Source organism: Oncorhynchus clarkii, chromosome 2 (assembly GCF_045791955.1).
Source record: "Oncorhynchus clarkii lewisi isolate Uvic-CL-2024 chromosome 2, UVic_Ocla_1.0, whole genome shotgun sequence".
NCBI classification, from domain to species: Eukaryota; Metazoa; Chordata; class Actinopteri; order Salmoniformes; family Salmonidae; genus Oncorhynchus; species Oncorhynchus clarkii.
Genome location: NC_092148.1, coordinates 68,288,255 through 68,300,481, shown reverse-complemented (window position 1 = coordinate 68,300,481; position 12,227 = coordinate 68,288,255).

Below are 12,227 nucleotides of genomic sequence, written 5' to 3'. Positions count from 1 at the left end.
CCCTCCTGTAGGTTCACTCCAACCCTGTTCGTGTATAACCACCCTCCTGTAGGTTCACTCCAACCATGTTTGTTGATAACCGCCCTCTGGTAGGTTCACTCCAACCTTGTTCCTGGAGAGCAACCCTCCTGTAGGTTCACTCCAACCTTGTTCCTGGAGAGCTACCCTCCTGTAGGTTCACTCCAACCCTGTTTGTGGATAACCACCCTCCTGTAGGTTCACTCCAACCCTGTTCGTGGATAACCACCCTCCTGTAGGTTCACTCCAACCTTGTTCCTGGAGAGCAACCCTCCTGTAGGTTCACTCCAGCCCTGTCCGTGGATAACCACACTCTTGTAGGTTCACTCCAACCTTGTTCCTGGAGAGCAACCCTCCTGTAGGTTCACTCCAACCCTGTTCGTGGATAACCCCCCTCCTGTAGGTTAACTCCAACCTTGTCCCTGGAGAGCTACCCTCCTGTAGGTTCACTTCAACCCTGTCCCCGGAGAGCTAACCTCCTTTTGGTTAACTCCAACCTTGTTCCTGGAGAACCACCCTCCTGTAGGTTCATTCCAACCCTGTTCGTGGAAAACCACCCTCCTGTAGGTTCACTCCAACCTTGTTCCTGGAGAGCAACCCTCCTGAGGTTCACTTTGACCCTGTTCATGGATAACCACCCTCCTGTAGGTTCACTCCAACCTTGTTCCTGGAGAGCTACCCTCCTGTAGGTTCACTCCAACCCTGTTCGTGGATAACCGCCCTCCTGTAGGTTCACTCCTTGTTCCTGGAAAGCAACCCTCCTGTAGGTTCACTCCAACCCTGCTCGTGGATAACCACCCTCCTGTAGGTTCACTTCAACCCTGTCCCCGGAGAGCTACCCTCCTGTAGGTTCACTCTAACCCTGTTCGTGGATAACCACCCTCTTGTAGGTTCACTCCAACCCTGTTTGTGTAAAACCGCCCTTCTGTAGGTTCACTCCAACCCTGTTTGTGGATAACCGCCCTCCTGTAGGTTCACTCCAACCCTGTTCGTGGATAACCGCCCTCCTGTAGGTTCACTCCAACTCCAGTTGTAGTAACTGATCTGATTCATCTTGTAAACCAGCTATTTATTACAATCAGCTGTGCTAGATTAGGTTTGAAGTGAAAACCTAAAGGAAGTTAGCTCTCCAGGAAGAGGGTTGGAGAGCCCTGGTCTAGAGCTTAGTGTCTGGGGCCAGGGACACCCACTCCTCAATCACTTCTTGCAACACACAGGAAATAGTAATAGGTTAGTTGATTGTTCATGAAAACTCAAAAACAAGATATCTCTCCTAATTTTCTCCCCCCTCTAACACCTCTCGCTCTACCCCATAGGCTTAAAACAAAAATCTTAAAAACAACTAATGGATTCAAAACTGAAACATCACCGCCCACAACACTCCACAAAACCGAAACCTAGTCAAGGTAGCAGCGCTAACTGTTGCCCACAGTGGCCTATTTCCACATCACCTACCAACGTCCTCAGACATGGATGGACGTAGAATATTGACTTGTATCATGGGTGACCTGGCTGGATATATTGAGAGTGTAATGTGTGTGTGTGTGTGTTCGTGTGTGTTCGTGTGTGTGTGTGTGTGTTCATGTTCGTGTGTGTGTGTGTGTGTGTGTGTGTGTGTGTGTGTGTGTGTGTGTGTTTGTGTGTGTGTGTGTTCGTGTGTGTGTGTGTATATGTGTGTATATGAATGTGTGTGTGTGTGATTATTTTTACCCTGGATTGTGAGTGTTCCCCTGACTGGGATGGACCTGCAAGTGCTGCAAATACTCAAATGTCCTTCCTAACCACAATTTCCCCGAAATGAGACAGAGAGAGACACGTATGTGTGTGTCTTTATGTGTGTGTTTGTTACACTAGGCATCCATAACTTTATCCATCTCTTAAATCTCTCCCTATGGTGCGCTACTCCAGCAGTACAGCCCTCTGTGAAACACAACATCAATAATTCACACGCACCCATACAATATGTGGCTCAGCATTGCTAATATAACAGTGCACATACACACACATACATGTGCACACATACACACACACTTCAAATTAAATCTAACTTTATTTGTCACATGCGCCGAATACAACAGGTGTAGTAGACCTTAGAGTGAAATGCTTACTTACAAGCCCTTAACCAACAATGCAGTTTTAAGAAAATATCTATAAAAAAAAGAAAGAGATAAGAATAACAAATGATTAAAGATCAGCAGTAAATAACAATAGTGGGGTTATATACAGGGGGTACCGGTACAGAGTCAATGTGCGGGGGTACCGGTGTCGAGGTAATTGAGGTAATTATGTACATGTAGGTAGAGTTATTAAAGTGGCTATGCATAGATAGTAACAGAGTGTAGCAGCAGCGTGGGGGGGTGCAATGCAAATAGTCTGGGTAGCCATTTGATTAGCTGTTCAGGAGTCTTATGAATTGGGGGTTTAAGCTGTTTAGAAGCCTCTTGGACCTAGACTTACCGCTTGCCATACGATAGCAGAGAGAACAGAGTATGACTAGGGTGGCTGAAGTCTTTGACAATTTTTAGGGCCTTCCTCTGACACCGTCTGGTACAGAAATCCTGGATGGCAGGAAGCTTGGCCCCGGTTATGTACTGGGCTATATGCACTACCCTCTGTAGTGCCTTGCTGTCAGAGGCTGAGCAGTTGCCATACCAGGTAGTGATGCAACCCGTCTGGATGCTCTCAATGGTGCAGCTATAAAACCTTTTGAGGTTCTGAGGACCCATGCCAAATCTTTCCAGTCTCCTGAGGGGGAATAGGTTTAGTCGTGCCTTCTTCATGACTAGCTTGGTGTGCTTGGACCATGATCATTTCTTGGTGATGTGGATGCCAAGGAACTCGAATGCTCTCATGATGCTCTCATGCATGTTTCAGTGTTGCTTGCCTCGTTATTTAGTTTGTCTGGTAGGCTCGTGTCACTGGGCAGCTCTCGGCTGTGCTTCCCTTTGTAGTCTGTAATAGTTTGCAAGCCCTGCCACATCCGACGAGTGTCGGAGCCAGTGTAGTACGATTCAATCTTAGTCCTGTATTGACACTTTGCCTGTTTGATGGTTCGTCGGAGGACATAGCGAGATTTCTTAGCTTCCGGGTTAGAGTCCCTCTCCTTGAAAGCGGCAGCTCCACCCTTTAGCACAGTGCGAATGTTGCTTGTAATCCATGGCTTCTGGTTGGGGTATGTACGTACAGTCACGGTGGTTATGACTATTTGCACTTTTCGATGAAGTCAGTGACTGATGTGGTGTACTCCTCAATGCCATCGGAAGAATCCTTGACTGAACCATGATACAGTTATGGAGACCTGAGAGAGCTGGTTAAATCATGTAACTAGGTTAACACTTTACAGAGCAGGGCTCATCAGCTGAATATATTACCATTGCTACTGAATAGCAAGCTATTCGCACAAGACCTCTAGAGAGAGAGAGAGAGAGAGAGAGAGAGAGAGAGAGAGAGAGAGAGAGAGAGTGACAAAGAGAGAGAGAGAGATGCACACACCATACACCAAACGCTAAGCACGATCACCTCACACACCACAGTCTTGTGCATTCATAAAGTGGGGAAATGTAAGATGCCTATAACACAGTGCATATTGAAACTGTTGAAAACCATAGCTATGGCAGGTTCAACTACTGTAGTTCTGGCAGAACCTTCCCATCTGTTGGGCTATTTACTAATATAACGTGGCTAAATTTAAATGTACACAAGCAAAAGGAAAATAGAGAAACTCTATTTCTTTCTCTCTTCTTCTCTAATCACAGCATATAGGTTCTGACCATCAGTAGTGTCACAGCCTTCTCTCTCCATCGCTCTCACTACATCTCTCCCTCCCTCCCTCTCACTACATCTCTCCCTCCCTCTCTCCCTCCCTCTCTCCCTCCCTCTCTCCATCGTTCTCACTACATCTCTCCCTCCCTCCCTCTCACTGCATCTCTCCCTCCCTCCCTCTCACTACATCTCTTCCTCCCTCTCTCCCTCCCTCTCTCCATCGTTCTCACTACATCCCTCCCTCCCTCCCTCCCTCCCTCCCTCCCTCCCTCGTTCTCACTACATCTCTCCCTCCCTGCCTCTCACTACATCCCTCCCTCCCTCCCTCCAATCATATCATAGGTTCTGATTAACAGCAGTGGCCCAGCTTCCTCTCCCTCTTCTTTCTCTCCCTCTTTCCCTCCCTCTATCTCCTGCTCTCATTCTGCCCGTCAGCATTATACAGTACTGTACTATACATAGTCTCTACTCCTCAACCAGGAAGGAGAAGAGATTTTTGACTTTATTCTAAAAAGCCTTTATTGGCACAATTCAGCTTATTTACATGAGTTAACACCAGGAGAGGAGAGAAGAGAGAAGAGACACATACACACACACACTCACACACACACACACACACACACACACACACACACACACACACACACACACACACACACACACACACACACACACACACACACACACACACACACACACACACACACACACACACTAGGTCTACCCTCCTTGTTATCCATCATAAAGAGGTATGAGTTTCTGTAATGAGTGAAGGCAGAGAAGAGATATTACAAAACTAAATTACATAGTGCCTTATGAATACAAATACAGTCATCAACCCCCTGGACAGACTGCCTGGACAATAGCGACATCATCATTACACTAACTAGGTTATAATCATATGGACAATGAACTGTTCTGTCACATAAACCCCTCTCATCCTAACCAGCTGGGTCCTGGGGTTACAGAAAGGTCACATTGCATTGTGGAGAACAGACACGTGTCTGTTGAGTAGAATAATCAGCATCACACTATAGAATCAAATAGAATAGTAACTTTATTGTCAATGAAAGATAAACATTTTCCATACAGGCCAGAAGGTTGAAGGTTCTTCATTTTATTTGTCAGTAAAATAATATATAAACAGTGCCAGTCAAAAATGTGGACACACCTACTCATTCAAGGGTTTATCTTTATTTTTACTATTTTCATACAGAATAATACTGAATAATACTGAAGACATCAAAACTATGAAATAACACATATGGAATCATGTAGTAATCAAAAAAGTGTTAAACGAATCAAAATATATTTCATATTTGAGATTCTTCAAAGTAGCCACCCTTTTCCTTGATGACAGCTTTGCGCACTCTTGGCATTGTCTCAACCAGCTTCATGGAGTAGTCACATGGAATGCATTTCAATTAACTGGTATTTCTTGATAAACATTAACTTGTGGAATTTCTTTCCTTCTTAATGTGTTTGAGACAATCAGTTGTGTTGTGACAAGGTAGGGGTGGTATACAGAAGATAGCCCTATTTGGTAAAATACCAAGTCCATATTGTGGCAAGAACAGCTCAAATAAGCAAAGACAAAAAACAACAGTCCATCATTACTTTAAGACATGAAGGTCAGTCAATACAGAAAAGTTCCAGAACTTTGAAAGTTTCTTCGTGCAGTGGCAAAAAACATCAAGTGCTATGATGAAACTGGCTCTCATGAGGACCGCCACAGGAAAAGAAGACCCAGAGTTACCTCTGCTGCAGTTCATTAGAGTTACCAGCCTCAGAAATTGCAGCCCAAATAAATGCTTAATAGAGTTCAAGTAACAGACACATCTCAAAATCAACTGTTCAGAGGAGACTGCATGAATCAGGCCGTCATGGTCAAATTGCTGCAAAGAAACCATTACTAAAGAACACAAATAAGGCTTGCTTGGGCCAAGAAACACAAGCAATGGACAATAGACCGGTGGAAATCTGTCCTTTGGTCTGATGAGTCCAAATTTGAGATTTTTGGTTCAAACTGCCGTGTCTTTGTGAGACACAGAGTAGGTGAACGGATGATCTCCGCATGTGTGGTTCCCACCGTGAAGCATGGAGGAGGAGGTGTGATGGTGTGGGGGTGCTTTGCTGGTGACACGGTTTGTGATTTATTTAGAATTCAAGGCACACTTAATCAGCATGGCTACCACAGAATTCTGCAGCAATACACCATCCCATCTGGTTTACCCTTAGTGGGACTAACATTTATTTTCCAACAGGACAATGACCCAACACACCTCCAGGCTGTGTAAGGGCTATTTGACCAAGAAGCCTCCACAATCACCCGACCTCAACCCAATTGAAATGGTTTGGGACGGGTTTGACCGCATAGTGAAGGAAAAGCAGCCAACAAATGCTCAGCATCTATGGGTATTCCTTCAAGACTGTTGGAAAAGCATTCCAGGTGAAGCTGGTTGAGAGAATGCCAAGAGTGTGCAAAGCTGTCATCAAGGCAAAGGGTGGCTACTTTGAAGAATCTAAAATATATTTAGAATTTTTTTTTAAAATTGGTTACTACTTGATTTCATTATTGATAGTTTTGATCTCTTTACTAATATTCTACAGTGTAGAAAATAGTTTTAAAAAATAAAGGAAAACCATTGAATGAGTAGGTCTGTCCAAAATTGGGCCTGGTACTGTACATACAGTGTGGAGAACAAGTATTTGATACACTGCCGATTTTGCAGGTTTTCCTACTTACAAAGCACGTAGAGGTCTGTAATTTTTATCATAGGTACACTTCAACTGTGAGAGACGGAATCTAAAACATAAATCCAGAAAATCACATTGTATGATTTTTAAGTAATTCATTTGCATTTTATTGCATGACATAAGTATTTGATACATCAGAAAAGCAGGACTTAATATTTGGTACAGAAACCTTTGTTTGCAATTACAGAGACCATACGTTTCCTGTAGTTCTTGAACAGGTTTGCACACACTGCAGCAGGGATTTTTGCCCACTCCTCCATACAGACCTTCTTCAGGTTTCAGGGCTGCCGCTGGGCAATACGGACTTTCAGCTCCCTCCAAAGATTTTCTATTGGGTTCAGGTCTGGAAACTGGCTAGGCCACTCCAGGACCTTGAGATGCTTCTTACGGAGCCACTCCTTATTTGTCCTGGCTGTGTGTTTCGGGTCATTGTCATGCTGGAAGACCCAGCCACGACCCATCTTCAATGCTCTTACTGAGAGAAGGAGGTTGTTGGCCAAGATCTCGTGATACATGGCCCCATCCATCCTCTCCTTTGCAGAAAAGATTCCCCAAAGAATGATGTTTCCACCTCCATGCTTAACGGTTGGGATGTTGTTCTTGGGGTTGTACTCATCCTTCTTCTTCCTCCAAACACGGCGAGTACAGTATAGACCAAAAAGCTCTATTTTTATCTCATCAGACCACATGGCCTTCTCCCATTCCTCCTCTAGAGCATCCAGATGGTCATTGGCAAACTTCAGACGGGCCTGGACATGCGCTGGCTTGAGCAGGGGGACCTTGCGTGCGCTGCAGGATTTTAATCCATGACGGCGTAGTATGTTACTAATGGTTTTCTTTGAGACTGTGGTCCCAGCTCTCTTCAGGTCATTGACCAGGTCCTGCTGTGTAGTTCTAGGCTGATCCCCCACCTTCCTCATGATCATTGATGCCCCACGAGGTGAGATCTTGCATGGAGCCCCAGACCCAGGGTGATTGACCGTCATCTTGAACTTCTTCCATTTTCTAATAATCGAGCCAACAGTTGTTGCCGTCTCACCAAGCTACTTAAGGTCTACAATTTAGGTCTACAATTTATCCCTGATGTCCTTACACAGATCTCTGGTCTTGGCCATTGTGGAGAGATTGGAGTCTGTTTGATTGAGTGTGTGGACAGGTGTCATTTATACAGGTAACGAGTTCAAACAGGTGCAGTTAATACAGGTAATGAGTGGAGAACAGGGGGGCTTCTTAAAGAAAAACTAACAGGTCTGTGAGAGCCGGAATTCTTACTGGTTGGTAGGTGGTCAAATACTTATGTCATGCAATAAAATGCAAATAAATTACTTAAAAATCATACAATGTGATTTTTCTGGATTTGTGTTTTAGATTCCGTCTCTCACAGTTGAAGTGTACCTATGATAAAAATTACAGACCTCTACATGCTTTGTAAGTAGGAAAACCTGCAAAATCGTCAGTGTATCAAATACTTGTTCAAACAAGCATTGATTATCATGTCACCAGAATAAAAGGGTTTATTGAAAGGAGACATTATTTATCCGACATGTACTTTACTCTCACGTGTGCTCCTTCTCCAGGACTCTAGGTCACCAGGCTGCTCGTTATGGCGCACACCTGTCACCATCGTTACGCGCACCAGCGCCTCATGAGACTCACCTGGACTCCATCACTGCCCTGATTATCTTCCCTATATATGTCACTCCTTTTGGTTCCTTCCCCAGGTGTTATTATTTATGTTTCAGTTTCATGTCTGTGTGCTGTGTGTCTTATTTTGTATTATGTTCTGTTTTATTTTATTAAAACACTCCCTGAACTTGCTTCCCGACTCTCAGCGCACATAGTTACACATGCCCAACAGTTTTCTGTGTGTATCAAGAATGGTCTACCACCCGAAGGACATCCAGCCAACTTGACAACAATTGTGGGAAACATTGGAGTCAACATGGGCCAGCATCCCTGAGGAATGCTTTCGACACCTTGTAGAGTCCATGTCCTAAATAATTTAGGCTGTTCTGGGGGCAAAAGAGGATGCAACTCAATATTAGGAAGGTGTTCCTAATGTTTACTACATTCAATGTATATTGACCTGTGTATTAGTAAAAGTTTGCGCGCAGAAAAGCACAGTGCATAAGGTAAGCCAAACACTTTGTCCCCTAACAAAGTTCCATTTTAGTTTTCCATCTCCAAAAAATGTTGGTGCTGGCATGAGCCTAACCTGCTGTGAAGATCTCAGGCCTGTTGGGGTGAGTTAGGAACAACACAGAACAGAGGCTAACAGTAGCAATGAACCTTAGAGCAGGGTGACTCACAAATGCAGACACCCATACACTCCAAAGCAGTCTATTTGACTGTATTTGTACTGAGACTCAAATGAGACTTATCAAATGATGGTAACTCCGACTCATGACACATTCACCTGCAGTCACATCCATCCATCCATCCATTCTCTCTCTCTCTCTCTCTCTCTCTCTCTCTCTCTCTCTCTCTCTCTCTCTCTCTCTCTCTCTCTCTCTCTCTCTCTCACACACACTCTCTCTCTCTCTCTCTCTCAGATCGTGACTGCACTGACAAAGACCCGTCTGGGGAAGTTGCTCTCCATGTGCAGACACCCTGGTTGCCTGGGAAACCAGTAGAAAGTTGTGAGAGAGGCGATGCAGGCCTCTGCACTGCAGCAAAAAAACACTTCACACACACACACACACACACGCACACACGCACGCACGCACGCACACACACACACAGACAACAATGCGGACACACACACACGTTTGTTTTACTATCCTTGTGGGAACCAAAAAGACCCTGAACCTAAAACTTACACTAACATTAACCCTAACACTTAACGTAACCCTAATTCTAATCTAACCCTTAACGTAACCCTAACATTAACCCTAACCCTAACATTAACCCTAACCCTTATTGTAACCCTAACATTAACTCTAACCCTTAACGTAACCCTAACCCTAACATTAACCCTAACCCTTATTGTAACCCTAACATTAACCCTAACCCTTAACGTAACCCTAACCCTAACATTAACCCTAACCCTAACATTAATCCTAACCCTTATTTTAACCCTAACCCTAACATTAACCCTAACCCTTAACGTAACCCTAACCCTAATTCTAACCTAACCCTTAATGTAACCCTAACCCTAATTCTAACCTAACCCTTTACGTAACCCTAACCCTAACATTAACCCTAACCCTTAACGTAACCCTAACTCTAATTCTAACCTAACCCTTTACGTAACCCTAACCCTAATTCTAACCTAACCCTTTACGTAACCCTAACCCTAATTCTAACCTAACCCTTTACGTAACCCTAACCCTAATTCTAACCTAACCCTTTACGTAACCCTAACCCTAATTCTAACCTAACCCTTTACGTAACCCTAACCCTAATTCTAACCTAACCCTTTACGTAACCCTAACCCTAATTCTAACCTAACCCTTTACGTAACCCTAACCCTAATTCTAACCTAACCCTTTACGTAACCCTAACCCTAATTCTAACCTAACCCTTTACGTAACCCTAACCCTAATTCTAACCTAACCCTTTACGTAACCCTAACCCTAATTCTAACCTAACCCTTTACGTAACCCTAACCCTAATTCTAACCTAACCCTTTACGTAACCCTAACCCTAATTCTAACCTAACCCTTTACGTAACCCTAACCCTAACATTAACCCTAACCCTTTACGTAACCCTAACCCTAATTCTAACCTAACCCTTTACGTAACCCTAACCCTAATTCTAACCTAACCCTTTACGTAACCCTAACCCTAATTCTAACCTAACCCTTTACGTAACCCTAACCCTAATTCTAACCTAACCCTTTACGTAACCCTAACCCTAATTCTAACCTAACCCTTTACGTAACCCTAACCCTAATTCTAACCTAACCCTTTACGTAACCCTAACCCTAATTCTAACCTAACCCTTTACGTAACCCTAACCCTAATTCTAACCTAACCCTTTACGTAACCCTAACCCTAATTCTAACCTAACCCTTTACGTAACCCTAACCCTAATTCTAACCTAACCCTTTACGTAACCCTAACCCTAATTCTAACCTAACCCTTTACGTAACCCTAACCCTAATTCTAACCTAACCCTTTACGTAACCCTAACCCTAATTCTAACCTAACCCTTTACGTAACCCTAACCCTAATTCTAACCTAACCCTTTACGTAACCCTAACCCTAATTCTAACCTAACCCTTTACGTAACCCTAACCCTAATTCTAACCTAACCCTTTACGTAACCCTAACCCTAATTCTAACCTAACCCTTTACGTAACCCTAACCCTAATTCTAACCTAACCCTTTACGTAACCCTAACCCTAATTCTAACCTAACCCTTTACGTAACCCTAACCCTAATTCTAACCTAACCCTTTACGTAACCCTAACCCTAATTCTAACCTAACCCTTTACGTAACCCTAACCCTAATTCTAACCTAACCCTTTACGTAACCCTAACCCTAATTCTAACCTAACCCTTTACGTAACCCTAACCCTAATTCTAACCTAACCCTTTACGTAACCCTAACCCTAATTCTAACCTAACCCTTTACGTAACCCTAACCCTAATTCTAACCTAACCCTTAACGTAACCCTAACCCTAATTCTAACCTAACCCTTTACGTAACCCTAACCCTAATTCTAACCTAACCCTTTACGTAACCCTAACACTAATTATAACCTAACCCTTTACGTAACCCTAACCCTAATTCTAACCTAACCCTTTACGTAACCCTAACCCTAATTCTAACCTAACCCTTTACGTAACCCTAACCCTAATTCTAACCTAACCCTTTACGTAACCCTAACCCTAATTCTAACCTAACCCTTTACGTAACCCTAACCCTAATTCTAACCTAACCCTTTACGTAACCCTAACCCTAATTCTAACCTAACCCTTTACGTAACCCTAACCCTAATTCTAACCTAACCCTTTACGTAACCCTAACCCTAATTCTAACCTAACCCTTTACGTAACCCTAACCCTAATTCTAACCTAACCCTTAAGCCTAAAATATACTTTTTTCTTGTGAGGACCGGAGAAATGTTTTTTTAAATATTTTTATTTCACCTTTATTTAACCAGGTAGGCTAGTTGAGAACACCTTTATTTAACCAGGTAGGCAAGTTGAGAACAAGTTCTCATTTACAACTGCGACCTGGCCAAGATAAAGCATAGCAGTGTGAACAGACAACAACACAGAGTTACACATGGAGTAAACAATAATCAAGTCAATAACACAGTAGAAAAAGAAAAAAATAGTCTATATACATTGTGTGCAAAAGGCATGAGGAGGTAGGCGGATAATTACAATTTTGCAGATTAACACTGGAGTGATAAATGATCAGATGGTCATGTGCAGGTAGAGATACTGGTGTGCAAAAGAGCAGAAAAGTAAATAAATAAAAACAGAATGGGGATGAGGTAGGTAAATTGGGTGGGCTATTTACCGATGGACTATGTACAGCTGCAGTGATCGGTTAGCTGCTCAGATAGCAGATGTTTAAAGTTGGTGAGGGAGATAAAAGTCTCCAACTTCTGCGATTTTTGCAATTCGTTCCATCAGCTTCCTAGCTGTCCCCACTTGTCCAAATCTTGTGAGGTTTCTGGTCCCCACATGGATAGTAAAATCAAAAACACACACACCCACACATACACTTTGTT